The sequence below is a fragment of the Arachis stenosperma genome, chromosome 3, assembly GCF_014773155.1.
Source record: "Arachis stenosperma cultivar V10309 chromosome 3, arast.V10309.gnm1.PFL2, whole genome shotgun sequence".
Lineage (NCBI taxonomy): Eukaryota > Viridiplantae > Streptophyta > Magnoliopsida > Fabales > Fabaceae > Arachis > Arachis stenosperma.
The window spans coordinates 75,627,558-75,641,039 of NC_080379.1; positions in this window are offsets into that span (position 1 = coordinate 75,627,558).

Genomic DNA, 13,482 nt, shown 5'->3' on the forward strand with positions numbered 1-13,482 from the left:
CTAAAACCCCAAAATAAACAAGTCCATAACCAATAACAAGAACACTACCCTACAAGTCCTTTGAGAGACGACTGACAAACCCCAATTAGACGGTTTGTCTTGTATTAAATTTAGGGTATTTTGATAACCTTTTGTCACATTTAGCCTATGAATTGACATGGTTTTGTAATCTCTTCCGTATTTGTGCCTAAGTGTAAAAACATGCTTTTTAAGCCTTATTTTGAGGAATTCTAGTTTCTCTTTGATTCCATAAGATGCCTTGATGTGTTTTCTAGTAATTCCAGGATTGGAATAGGCTAGGCATGGGTCAAAGGAAGCAAGGAAGGAAGCATGCAAGTGGAGAGAAGCATAAAAAGTCAAAGAAGCAAAGTCAGCCATGCACGCGAACGCGCACAAGGCGCTCGCGCGCACATTGCAAAACAAGCCAGGGACGCGCACGCGCACCGTGCGCGCACGCGTCGATGATGGCACATGACCTCACTAATGCAACACGTGCCTGGCGATTTGAGAGGGTTTCTGAACCCATTTTTGGCGCCAATGACCAAGGGAAAGGAATATAAGGATGAAGGATTAAGGGGAAGGCATGAAATACAATTGATCAAGGAGAATAGTTTTTAGGATTAGTTTTAGAGTTTTAGAGAGAGAAGCTCTCACTTCTCTCTAGAATTAGGATTAGGTTTAGTTCTTAGATCTAGGTTTTAATCTTTGCTTTCTTCTACTTCTCTCCTCTTAATCCATTGTTGTTACATTCATCTTCTTCTATTCTTTTGTTGTAATTTCTTTTTTCCTTTATGTTGTTCTTAGACTTTGTTGTAGATCCACTTTTTTTCCTTCCTTTCTCTTTCAATTCAATAAAGGTAAATCATAATAATTGTGTTCCTTTTGATTTGTGTTGTTAATTCCTTTCAATAATTGTTGCTTGATTTTGTTCTTGTTGTTAATTTACTATGTTTTCCTTTTATGCCTACCAAGTGTTTGATAAAATGCTTGTTTGGATTTTAGTGTAGGTTTTGTTCCTCTTGGCCTAAGTAGAGTAAGTAGTGGCTCTTGAGTTATCTAATTCTTTTGTTGGTTGATAATTAGAAGTTGCTAATTGATTTGAATGCCTCTAAAGCTAGTCTTTCTTTTAGGAGTTGATTAGGACTTGAGGAATCACATTGATTCATCCACTTGACTTCCCTCCATAGGTAGAGGTTAACTAAGTGGTAGCAATAAACAATTCTCATCATAATTGAGAAAGGTAACTAGGATAGGATTTCTAGTTCTCACACCTTGCCAACAGCTTTGTTAGTTGTTAGTTTATTTCCATTACCATTTACTTTCATGCCTCTTATCCAAAACCCCAAAATAACTCACGACCAATAACAAGACACTTTATTGTAATTCCTAGGGAGAACGACCCGAGGTCTAAATACTTCGGTTTATAAATTTTAGGGGTTTGTACTAGTGACAAACAACTTTTTGTATGAAAGGATTATTGTTTGGTTTAGAAACTATACTTTACAACAAAATTTCATTAGTGAAATTCTAAACCGTCAAAAATCCAATCATCAAAATGGCGCCGTTGCCGGGGATTTGCAATGGTGTTATGTTATTAGTTATTGTACATATGTGAATATTGTGAATAGGTTTATCTTTTGTTTGTTTCTTAATTTTTGTTAGTTTTATTTTGTTCTCTCACTATGAATTCTCACTTTGGCTTTGAGTTTGGTTCTAATTATGTTGTAGGAAATGTGCACTTCAATAATGACACTCATTATGGATGGAACCAACAAAGATGGGAAGAGCCTCAAGGAATTGATCACTCCTATTAGCAACAACCTCCGGATACTTATAGGTATAATTTCCATCCTAATGCATGCCAATTTAACGGCTATGATGAATCTTTTCGTGACACTCAACAACCACCATCATATGCCTATGAATCTCATCCTCAACATGAACCTCAATCATTCTCATAAGCCTTTCATTACCAAACACCGCCCTATGACCCATATCCATCATATAACGAATCATCCATACCATATTTTTATGACAATTATGAGCAAGAACCCTTGGAACCACCACAACCCTATCAAGATTACTACCAAGAACCACCTCAATACACACAATCTCCATAACCTTACCAAGAAGAACCACCTTCCTATTAAGAACCCTCTCTCCAAAATGATCAACCTTCCTACCTACCACAAGCCCCAATAGACGATTCTCTCACCTTGTTACTTCAAGGACAAGAGGCCATGAAGTGGGATACACTTGAGTTTGTGACCAACTTGACCAAGGTAGTGTCTACCTTAGCCTACCAATGCTTGAACACTCAAGGTGGTTCCGTAACCCCATGCGAAAAGTCAAAAGAAGAACAAAACATGAAGGAGAAAGTGGAAAATCCGGTGGAGAAGGAGGAGTCGAATTTTGTGTTGGAACAATTGGAGGAGCCTATGATTATTGAAGAAAAGGAAGAAGTGGTTGAAGATTTAGGAAATGTTGAAAGTCCAAAGGAATGTAGCATCATGGAGCACTCTTTCAAGAAGCTAGAAATTGATGTTGAGGAGGGTGCGCAACCTCCAAGGCATATCATCGTTGGAGACTTGGAAGAGGCTTATCAAAAGATGGATTCAATTATAGATGAATTTCTCTCTACAACGGAATCCTCTCCCATTGGACATGGAGTTAAAATTATAAAAGAGTGTGCACAACCTCCCAAGGAAGATGAGAATGGCATGGTGTATATTGAAATTGACGAATATGAAGAGGTTGATCAAGAGATGAATTCATTCATCAATGAATTTCTATCAAAAATTGAATCACCTCTCGTTGGGCAAAATGAAGCTCTTGAAGACAACACCAAGCCAAGAGAAAAAGGGGAAGAGGTTGAAACTGAAAAAGCTTGTGAAGAGGTGGAAACAACTAAAGAAGAGCACAAGGAGGTGGACCTTGCATTGTCTAAGTGTGGGGAAACCCCCCTCCCAAGTTACCATCCAACACAGCATTCAAGTGGGTAAAATTTCTATCTCTAAACCCTAATTTCTCACTTGAATATGGTTTAATTGAAAATGATGGTCAACTTAGAACTCTTTGTAGAATTAAAAGTAAGAATGAGTTGTGTAGTGGTTGGAAAGTTGGTGTTAAGCTTGTCAAGGTCAAAACTTCAGGGTATAGGGATGATGTGGGGACAAGAATCACTTTGTATGGGTCTAGAAGGAAGCATTGGTGGAATAAAGAGAATTCTATGTGTCAATCACCCTTATGTCAACCACCCGGAAAGAAAAAGTATGATGATCAAATTGAAGACGGGTGTGAAGATAAGATATGGGATCCCGGTTCGCTATGTGAAGACCAAATATGGGGACTCATATCTTGGGTAGAACTCTGCCCAAGCTTGACGAAGACGGTTGGAAATTCTGTCAACCAATTGAGGAACAAAGATCTTTGGAGATTCAAGGATGAGTACAAATATAAGCCACCATGACAACAAGCATCTCAAAATGTCCAACTTAAGGACTTAAACTGAAAGTGCTAGGTGGGAGACATCCCACCATGGTAAACTCTTTCCACTCTCTTTTGAATTTGTTTAATAACTGACTTGAGTTGCCATTGTAGGTAGATGTTTCATACAAATTTGTTTGTACAACTTAATTGTTAGTTTAGTCACATGTATGTTGTGTTTAGTAGTAGATGAATAACATCAAATTGCATTTTTGTGAATTGTATGATGGCTGATTGAATAAGGAGTTGTGAACAGTATGGGGAACAAAATCTTTCAAATCAAAAAAAAAGGGGGGGTGGACGCGCGCGCAACATGTACGCGCACGCGTCCCTGTGCAGATGCAACATCACCCACGCACCCGAGAGTTGGGCCTCTTTTGGGCAGACATTATGCCCTGAGCCCAACCTGATCCACGCTGACGTGCACTACGTGCGTGCGCGCCAATTATGCGAACATGGAAGTTCACGCGGACGCGTACCTGCCGCGTCCGCGTCGATTCGCTGATGCAAGTTTTTGAGCCAAGCCCCAGAGAGTTGAGCCAGTTCTGGGCCATCCTTAAGCCCCTTGCCCAACCTGCTTCACGCGGATGCGCACTTGCCGCGCGCGCGCTCCTCTGGTCACAAATCGTCAATTCACGCGGACGCGCACTTGCCGTACGCGCGTCCTTGCATGCTGCCACCACTCTAGGCTTCTGACCCGAGAGTTAGGCCTAACTTGGGCCAACTCTAAGCACCTAGCCCAACCCCATGCACGCGTGCGCGCACTTGAATATCATCATACCACTAAGCCACTTTCCTAACTCACTAATTTCCTTAACCATTTAACTTCTACTCGCTTTTAACCATCTTCGACCATTCTTTTTAAAGTATGATGATTTTATGCTCAATGATTAAGGGTTGTTGACTCTAATGAGGACTACATTCTTTGTTCATTAATTTTTGGTTCACCTGTTCACTTTTGTATATTCCTTGCAACATCATGATTGTTTTTGCCAATTGTATCCTGAACATGCCCTCTTTGTTACATGCTAAGTGTTTTATTGCTCATATTCTATCATAATTTTCAAGATGTCGGATAAAGGAAAAGCTATAGCCACTGCTTCCAAGAAGAGAAAACACTCTACCTCCTCCATTCCTTCCATTTACAAGCATTATGCCAAGAATCCATTAAATGATGAAGAAAAGGAAAATCAGCAGTTACCTTCTACCGATCCATCCAAATTTCCCAATCTCTACTGCGAGCTTCGGTTTTCTAAATACCGAACAACAAAGCTGAATACTGAGAGGAAATTGCTCCTACCTAATGATGTGAGACGATCCATCACCAGTCGGATCCTTGAGCTGGGTATCGACTTTGTTGACCGAGATTTGGGGGATGTAAATATATCTTGGGAAAAGGAATTTTACTGCAATTTCTTCTGTCCGACCTTGGATTCGGTTCAGGTGCGGGGTAGAGAGATTATGATCACTGAGACTGCCATTGGGGAGGCATTATAGTGCCGACACATTTCGGATGACATGTGTGCCCATCAGCAGGCCGAGTTAGCCATCCATACCATGACTTTTGATTATGAGGCGCTTAGGCGCGTGATTGGGTTACCAGATGCCACTTGGGTCATGGATTCGGGCAACACAAAGCCCAAAGGGATGCTCTTTGCACACTTGAACAAGGAGGCCAAGACTTGGCAGATGATCTTCGCTCACTACGTCTTGCCCACCACTCACTTTTCTGAGATCCCTATGGAGATGTTACTATTGATTGGCTGTGTTATGGAAGGGAAGGAAGTTTATTTCCCCCGATTGATCCGACAGAGCATGTGGTGAGCCCATATTCGTGGCCTCCTACCTTTTCCTGTCCTGATTACCAGCATGGCATCACTGGCAGATGTTTCTAGCCACGATGATGATGTGATACCACCGCCGCCAGAGGATGGTGCCAAGGAGATCACTATTCCTTGGGGCACTTGGGTGACTGAGAGACCGCCGACTAGACGCCGTTCTAAAGCTAGAGCAGTAGTGGGGACACCTTCACCATCAGCCCCTACAGCAGCCCCATCCCCTTCCACAGCCGCAGCCAGAGCCTATCGTTGTACCTCCCACTGATCCTCCGGTTTAGCATCGAGGACGATGCTTGATTTTAAGTGTGGGGAGGGCACCGGTAGCAGTATTTGGGAACCGGTGAACTTTTCGGCCAAGTTATCTGATTTTGCACATCTTTGTATATATTTTGATGCATTTCTAGTTTACTTTGGATACTTTTATTGCTTATTATGGATTTTAGATATTTTGATGCTTTTGGATATTTTTAGATGTTTTGGATGATAGATTCCATATTTTTAGTTGGATTTTTCTTTATACATTTTGCCTATCTTTATTTTTTTAGTTGTGGTTGTGATTAGAAATCATACTTTGAATTGCAAATACTTAGTCACCCTTTTTGCATAAGAAATTGGTTTTAAGTGAAAAAGGAAAGGGTGAGCTAAGAAAATTTTTGAATTTTTCAATCACAACAATGCTTAGTCAAACATTGAGACTTTGCAAGAATTTTAAATATGAGGCATCAACCCAATTGATTGAAAGAAAATTTTTGGTGAAACTTGCTTGAATTCCATACTTTGTGAATCATGTATTGAATTGAGAACACAAGCTTGTGAGACTTGAGCCTATTGACGTGGTTACATTTTATAACCACTTATTTTCCATTCTTGTGTGAAATTGCTCTCTTTCTATGATTATGATCCTTGATTTGCTTGATTCTATATGTCCATTTATTTCTTGTATCCATGCATTTGTATGATTGAGGCCATTATTTCATTAGCCCACTTACCCAAATAGCCAACCTTTTATATTCCTTTGTTAGCCAATTTGAGCTTACGATTAACCAACTCATTCTCATTTTAGCACATTACAAGCCCAAGGCGGAAAACCAATGAAAGTCCTTGTTTGGATCTTTGATTAGCCTAGACTTGTGAGGGTGTTTATTATTCAAGGTTGGTGAGGCTTGAGAACATTGGATGGGATAAAAAAAGGGTAGTACACTTTCATGTTGGGAATTGGGTGCATACTCATGTAATGATATTAAATGTGTAGACATTATGCATTGATGCTATGGTATATAGCTTGAAAGAAAAAAAAAGAGAGAAAAATAAAAAAAAAAGAAAAAAAAGAGAGAAAAGAAAAAAATTGTATATAGAAAAAGAAAGAAAAAAATAATAAGGGGACAAAATGCCCCAAAGTGAAGTCAATAAAAAGGGAATAAATGCATAGGTGTTATGAATCAGATAAGAATGCATGAGTATGTAAGAAAAAGTGAAGAATGGGTAGTTAGAATAGCTTGAATTTGTATAGGTCATTAAATAGGTTAGGTGGGAAAGTCTATGTTAATCAAAGATTCAAATCCTAGTCCACTTAACCATAAATGACCCTACCTTGACCCTAACCCCATTACAACCTAAATGAAAGACCTCATGATGAATGTATGCATGCATTGAATAAGTGTTGATTGTTAGAAGAAAATCAAGTTTTGGAAAGCATGATTAGAAGAGAATTGAGTGAGTTAACCCTCAAACACTTGAGTGAATAGAGCGGATACACATCCGGTGAGGGTTCAAAAGTTCAATCACATGTGTTCACCCATATTATCCATATTCTTGCAAGTTTGAACTCTTTTTGATAATTCAATACAATTGTGGTTTGGACTTAATTCCTATTGCCTAGCTCTTATGTTTACCCATGCTCTCTTGGCAATTTGATATGTTTGAACTAAGCATTTGCATTTACTATAGGTAGTTGCATTTAGATAGGACTCATATAGTTTAGTTGCATTCAATAAATGTCATAACCCTTAGTTCCTTCTTAATTTAGCATGAGGACATGCTAAGGTTTAAGTGTGGGGAGGTTGACAAACCCCAATTTGACAGTTTGTCTTGTATTAAATTTAGGGTATTTTGATAACCTTTTGTCACATTTAGCCTATGAATTGGCATGGTTTTGTAATCTCTTCCGTATTTGTGCCTAAGTGTAAAAACATGCTTTTTAAGCCTTATTTTGATGAATTCTAGTTTCTCTTTGATTCCATAAGATGCCTTGATGTGTTTTCTAGTAATTCCAGGATTGGAATAGGCTAGGCATTGGTCAAAGGAAGCAAGGAAGGAAGCATGCAAGTGGAGAGAAGCATAAAAAGTCAAAGAAGCAAAGTCAGCCATGCACGCGCACGCGCACAAGGCGCTCGCGCGCACATTGCAAAACAAGCCAGGGATGCGCACGCGCACCGTGCGCGCACGCGTCGATGACGGCACATGACCTCACTAATGCAACACGTGCCTGGCGATTTGAGAGGGTTTCTGAACCCATTTTTGGCGCCAATGACCAAGGGAAAGGAATATAAGGATGAAGGATTAAGGGGAAGGCATGAATTACAATTGATCAAGGAGAATAGTTTTTAGGATTAGTTTTAGAGTTTTAGAGAGAGAAGCTCTCACTTCTCTCTAGAATTAGGATTAGGTTTAGTTCTTAGATCTAGGTTTTAATCTTTGCTTTCTTCTACTTCTCTCCTCTTAATCCATTGTTGTTACATTCATCTTCTTCTATTCTTTTGTTGTAATTTCTTTTTTCCTTTATGTTGTTCTTAGACTTTGTTGTAGATCCACTTTTTTTCCTTCCTTTCTCTTTCAATTCAATAAAGGTAAATCATAATAATTGTGTTCCTTTTGATTTGTGTTGTTAATTCCTTTCAATAATTGTTGCTTGATTTTGTTCTTGTTGTTAATTTACTATGTTTTCCTTTTATGCCTACCAAGTGTTTGATAAAATGCTTGTTTGGATTTTAGTGTAGGTTTTGTTCCTCTTGGCCTAAGTAGAGTAAGTAGTGACTCTTGAGTTATCTAATTCTTTTGTTGGTTGATAATTAAAAGTTGCTAATTGATTTGAATGCCTCTAAAGCTAGTCTTTCCTTTAGGAGTTGATTAGGACTTGAGGAACCACATTGATTCATCCACTTGACTTCCCTCCATAGGTAGAGGTTAACTAAGTGGTAGCAATAAACAATTCTCATCACAATTGAGAAAGGTAACTAGGATAGGATTTTTAGTTCTCACACCTTGCCAAGAGCTTTGTTAGTTGTTAGTTTATTTCCATTACCATTTACTTTCATGCCTCTTATCCAAAACCCCAAAATAACTCACGACCAATAACAAGACACTTTATTGTAATTCCTAGGGAGAACGACCCGAGGTCTAAATACTTCGGTTTATAAATTTTAGGGGTTTGTACTAGTGACAAACAACTTTTTGTATGAAAGGATTATTGTTTGGTTTAGAAACTATACTTTACAACGAAATTTCATTAGTGAAATTCTAAACCGTCAAAAATCCAATCTTCAACGACCTGATGTTTAAATACTTCGGTTTATAGATTTTAGGGGTTTGTACTTGTGACAAACAAATTTTTATATGAAAGGATTATTGTTGGTTCAGAACTATACTTTACAACGAGATTTCATTAGTGAAATTCTAAACCGTCAAAAATCTAATCATCAATGCATCAGATGCAATTCGGTGCAAAGCCCATCACAAGCTTTGACGACTTAGCCAAAAAGTTTCTTGCCAGATTCTCCATCCAGAAGGACAAAACCAAGCACGCCTCAAGTCTATTAGGGATCAAGCAAGGATATCGGGAAAGTCTTCGCAACTACATGGAAAGATTTAACAAAGCATGCCTGGATATACAAAGTCTGCCAACTGAAGCAGCCATTATGAGTCTCATCAATGGCCTACGAGAGGGACCTTTTAGTCACTCCATATTAAAGAAACATCCCACATCTCTGAATGATGTACAAGAACGAGTAGAAAAGTACATCAACATGGAGAAAAACTCCCAACTACATGGAGAGAAGGATAAAGAGTCCAAGAAAAAAGAAGACCAACATGGAGAGAAAATTAAAAAATACCACAACTACACCCCCTCCGAGTGTCTCTTGTGGAAGTATGCCGAGAAGAATGCCACAATGAAAATATCCCACCACCTCGCCCACTTAAAAGCAAAAAAGGAGGCGGAAATCGTACAGAATATTGCGAATACCATCGAATCTATGGACATCCCACCAACGAGTGCTTCGACTTGAAAAATATCATAGAAAAAATTGGTAAGAGAGGGGAGACTAGATCGGTACCTAGCCAGCAAGGCAGATGAGCCTAGAAAAAGAAGAAGGGATGAAGAGGTCAGACGAACTAAATGACCACCTCGTACCCCGTAGAGATATGTCCACATGATACATGGGGGATTTGCAGGAGGAGGAATCTCCAAATCATCTCGCAAAAGGCACCTTAAAGAAGTATATCACGTCGAAGGAAGAGAAGGAGCACCCGACCTCCCTGCTATTACTTTCACTAAAGAAGACACAGCTGGCATCATCTCGGGACACGACAATCCATGGTCATCACTATCATATTGGCCAACCCAAACCTCCACCGCACACTGGTGGACCAAAGAAGCTTGGCTGATATCTTGATCAAAACAGCTTTCGACAAACTCGGCCTAGAGGAAAAAGAGCTCAGAGCATATCCAAACAGCTTATTCGGATTAGGAGACACTCCAATCCAACCACTGGGATACATCTCTCTACACACAACCTTTAGAAAAGGAAATCGGTCAAGGACGCTCAATATAGACTACATCGTGGTCGACGTAAGCTCAACCTACAATGCCTTAATAAGTCGGACAACACTAAATCAGCTCAGGGCAGTAGTCTCGACTCCACATCTTTGCATGAATTTCCCAACTACAGAAGGGATTGCTACGATAAAAAGAGACCAGAAAATAGCACGCCGCTGTTACAACAAAAGTCTGAACCTCAGAGACAAAGGAGAAGAAATCCACACCATCGAATTCGAGGGAAGTCGAGGTCGAGAAGAACTTCGTCCACAACTCGAAGGCGAGATAGAAAAAGTCCAGATCGGAAATGTCCTAGAGAAAACGACCAATATTGGCGCAATCCTAAAAGGAGATATAAAGGAGTCCCTCATACAGTTCTTAAAAGATAATTTTGACCTCTTCGCCTGGAAGGCCACAGACATGCCGGGCATAGACCCCAAACTAATGCGTCACAAGCTGGCAGTGTATCCAGGATCGTGGCCAGTACAGCAGAGGCGTAGAAAGCTCGGACCAGAAAGATCCTAAGCTGTGGAAGAACAGGTACAAGCTCTACTAGAGACAAGATTCATAAGAGAAGTCAAATACCCACTATGGCTACCTAACATCGTCTTGGTGAAAAAATCAAATGGGAAGTGGCGAATGTGCACTGATTACACCGACCTCAACAAAGCTTGCCCGAAAGATCCTTATCCACTCCAAGTATTGGCGCTCTAGTGGATGCCTCCTCTAGATACAAGTACCTCTCGTTTATGGATGCTTATTCGGGACACAATCAAATCCCCATGTATCTACCGGATTAAGGAAAAACCTCATTCTTAAACCCAAAGCAAAGTATTGTTACATCGTCATGCCATTCGGACTCAAAAACGCAGGAGCCACCTACCAAAGATTGATGAATAAGGTCTTTTCAGATGATTGATAAACCCCATTTGTAGGGTTTATCTTGTATTGATTTTAGGATATTTTAACACTTTTTACCCACATTTATTCAATGAATTAGCATGATTTTGTGATTCTCTCCTTATTTGTGCTTAGATGTGAAAACATGTTTTTTAGGCCTTTAACTTGATAATTTTAATTCACTTGTGATTCCACTAGATGTCTTGATTTGTTTGTTAAGTGATTTCAGGTTGAAAAGGCTAGGAATAGATCAAAGGAGTGAAGAGGGAAGCATGCAAAGTGGAGAAATCATGAAAACCCAAAGAGTTGAACTCGACAATGGACGCGCGCGCGCACCCTGCGAAATGGCTCATGGATGTGTACGTGTGCTGTGCGCATATGCGTCAGTGCTGATATATGATTTTTTAAAGAATTCTCACCCAACAAATTATGAGGAGTTGTGGGGTCCAATCCTAACCAACCTTAGCGCATAAACTGCTATTTAAAGCCAAGGATTGAAGAGAAAAGGGGATGCACTCACTTTCAATCATTCACACTCATTAGGATTAGTTTAGAGTTAGTTTTTAGAGAGAGAACCTCTCACTTCTCTCTAGGATTAGGATTAGGATTAGGTTTAGTTCTTAGATCTAGGTTTTAATTCATCTTCTCCTACTTCCATCTTCTCAATTCCTTTTTGTTACATTCATTCTTCTTCTATTCTTTTGTTGTAATCTCTTTTATGTTGTTCTTGTATTTTGTTGTAGATCTACTTTTGTTCCTTCCATTTTCTTTTAATTCAATTAAAGGTAATTCATAATAATTGTGTTTCTTTTGATTATTGTTATTAATTCTTTGCAACAATAGTTGTTAGATGTTGTTCTTGTTGTTGATTTACTATGCTTTCCTTTTATGCCTTTCAAGTGTTTGAGAAAATGCTTGGTTGGATTTTAGAGTAGAGTTTTATGTTCTTGGCTTGGAAAGGTAACTTAGGAACTCTTGAGTTACTAATGTCCAAGTAATTGATGATTGGAAGACATTGACTCTAGTTCCCACTAATTGAATTAGTGGAGAGTTAGGACTTATGGACTAGGATTGATATAGCTCATTTGACTTTCTTTTACTAGTTAGAGGATGACTTATTGAGATTAATCCTTGCCAATTCTCATATTGTGATTAGTGATTAGGATAGAGATTCTTGACCACCAACCCTTGCCAAGACCTTTTTAGCCATTAGTTTACTTTTTTTCCATTTATCTTTGGTGCACGAAATTGTGATCACTACTTTTCACAACTCAAATAATCCTTAGTAATGGCTCCAAAGACTTGGTGCTCAATACCATGGCATAAACACAACTTCGCACAACTAACCAGCAAGTGCACTGGGTCGTCCAAGTAATAAACCTTACGCGAGTAAGGGTCGATCCCACGGAGATTGTTGGTATGAAGCAAGCTATTGTCACCTTGTAAATCTCAGTCAGGCAGACTCAAATGGTTATGGATGATATATGAATAAAACATAAAGATAAAGATAGAGATACTTATGTAATTCATTAGTGAGAACTTCAGATAAGCGAATGGAGATGCTTTGTCCCTTCCGTCTCTCTGCTTTCCTACTGTCTTCATCCAATCCTTCTTACTCCTTTCCATGGCAAGTTGTATGTTGGGCATCACCGTTGTCAATGGCTACAGTCCCGTCCTCTCAGTGGAAATGTTCAACGCACCCTGTCACGGCACGGCTATCCAGCTGTTGGTTCTCGATCATGTCGGAATAGAATCCAGTGATTCTTTTGCGTCTGTCACTAACGCCCCACAATCGCGAGTTTGAAGCTCGTCACAGTCATTCAATCATTGAATCCTACTCAGAATACCACAGACAAGGTTTAGACCTTCCGGATTCTCTTGAATGCAGTCATCAATTCTAGCTTATACCACAAAGACTCTGATCTCATGGAATGGCTGGCTCGGTTGTCAGGCGAGCGCTCGGTTGTCAGGCGAGCAGCAACCATGCGTCGTGTATCAGGAATCCAAGAGATATCCACCCAATCTAAGGTAGAACGGAGGTGGTTGTCAGGCACACGTTCATAGGTGAGAATGATGATGAGTGTCACGGATCATCACATTCATCAAGTTGAAGAACAAGTGATATCTTGGAATAAGAACAAGCTAAATTGAATAGAAGAATAATAGTAATTGCATTAATACTCGAGGTACAGTAGAGCTCCACACCTTAATCTATGGTGTGTAGAAACTCCACCGTTGAAAATACATAAGAACAAGGTCTAGGCATGGCTGTGAGGCCAGCCTCCCAATAATCTAAGAACTAGACGTCCAAAGATCATCTAGAGATCTGAAATGATCAAAAGATGAAAATACAATAGTAAAAGGTCCTACTTATAGGGAACTAGTAGCTTAAGAATTACAAAGATGAGTAAAAGACATAAAAATCCACTTCCGGGCCCACTTGGT